Raw genomic sequence first — 2083 nt, 5'->3', positions numbered from 1 at the left:
GGACTGATTCCATCTTTCTTTATTGTTTGTTTGTCCCAAAAATGCAATTTAGGGTAGGCAGAGAATGCAATTTTCTTTGGTTAGCTTCGGTCCAGAATGACTGATTAGGCTTTGAACTTCCTTGACAGTTTGGTTGGGTTCTTCCATCAAAGACCCATAGATCAAAATATCGTCCATGAAAATTACAACTCCATTTGTGTGTTAACATTTCTGCCATCTTTCTTTGGAAAATGTCAGCTGTAAAATATCCCAAAGAGTGCAATTAAACATAGTCTGTTTAGCACTTTCTTTGGCAAAAGGAATTTGACAGAATCTGCTGGAGGCATCCATATTGCAGTTCCTTTCACTTAGGTGAGAAAGTCATACCAGTGTTGGGAGCAGATATGTTTCTCTCCCAATTGTGTAATTAAGTCTTTTAAGATCCACACAGATTCATATTTTTTCATTTTAATTTGTACCTGGTATCACTAGGGCACACCATTGCGTTAGTTCAGAGATTTTTCTCATTTGTGCCAGTCCCCTGCATTCTCTTTAACTCAGTTTTCACTTTATAAAGTAATGGGATAGGAATCCTGTGAAGCATATGTACACTTTATTTTTCAACAATGTCTCTTAAGGTTATTTGTACTGGATCTCCTTTTAAAAGACTAATATCACCAAATATTCCATTGTTCTTCCCCCTTTCTCCCTAGGCCCATCGTGGCTACCATGCAGGAGCGACGCCAGGGTTTTTGGTGCCCTAGGTTGGGGTCTTCCGCATTCCCAGTCGTTGGTGGCAATTCTGTGGTGGGGGGGTCCTTCTGCGCTCCTGGTCTTCTGGGCACTTTGGCAGCGGGTCCCGGAGTGAGTGAAGAACCCACCGCAGAATTGCCGCCGAAGATCCGGAGTGCGGAAGGACCCCCCACCTCCGAACTGCTCCCAAATCCTGGCATCCTAGGTGACCACTTAGGTCGCCTAAATGGAAGTGCCGGCCCTGCTGCCATGCTGCAGCTGAGAAGGCTGTTGGTCTCTGGTTCTTTGGCCACATACCTTCTAAATGCATAGCTTTTATCTTTGTAAGTTGTTTCTGTGGTGAAATGGCCCGTGCAGTTCAGAATGCCTCCAGGGCTTGTCAGAGCTGTGTCAGGTAACTTCAGCTCTGGGAATGGTTGAAGGTGACTGCAATGTCTACTCCTGAATCAATTTGAAAGTCAATAGTCTTGTCATGAATATTCAGTTTCACTCTTCAAACAGATTCTGTGTCATAACAAGTGATGGATCCCAGAGTTCACTCTCCTTGCATCAGGGATTTAATGATAATAACTGGTAGGACTCAAATGTCTGTTTACAGCTTTTAAGCTAGTTTCAAGTTTTTCAAGTTTCTTCTGCCTTTTGACTAGTTCAGACTGTTTTGCTATAAGAAGAATATAAGAATGGGCAGACTAGGTCATATCAATAACCCACCTAGTCCAATATCCTGTTTTCCAGTAATGACCAATGCCAGGTGCTTCAGAGGGAATGAACAGACCTGGGTAATTATCAATTGATCCATCCACTGTTGTCCACTCACAGCTTCTGGCAGTCAGAGGCTAGGAATACCCAGAGCATGTGGTTGCATCTCTGACCATCTTGGCTAATAGCCATTGATGGACCTATCCTCCAGGAGCCAATCTAATTTTTTTTCAAACGCAGTTATACTTTTGACCTTCACAACATCCCTTGACAACAAGTTCCACAGGTTGACTGTATGTTGTGTGAAGAAGTATTTCTTTGTTTGTTTTAAACCTGCTGCCTATTAATTTCATTGGGTGACCCCGTGTCATAAATAGATAGCTAAGGGTTAATGTTTCTTTTACCTGAAAAGGGAACCAAACACCTGACCAGAGGACCAGTCAGGAAACCGGATTGTTCAAAGCAGGGGAGGGAACCTCTGGAGGTTTTTGGCTTTGTCCTGTGTCTTTTTGTTTCTTTCGGCTATGAGAGAACAGCTTTTTTTTCTATCTCCAAGCTTCTTTCTACCCTGCTGTTACCAGGTTGTGAGTACAAAAGGAAAAGCAATAGGTTGATATTGTAGCTTGTATTTACATGTGTGTAGCTTGCTGGA

Source organism: Chelonoidis abingdonii, chromosome 2 (assembly GCF_003597395.2).
Source record: "Chelonoidis abingdonii isolate Lonesome George chromosome 2, CheloAbing_2.0, whole genome shotgun sequence".
Taxonomy (NCBI): domain Eukaryota; kingdom Metazoa; phylum Chordata; order Testudines; family Testudinidae; genus Chelonoidis; species Chelonoidis abingdonii.
Note: the sequence above shows the minus strand (reverse complement) of the source record.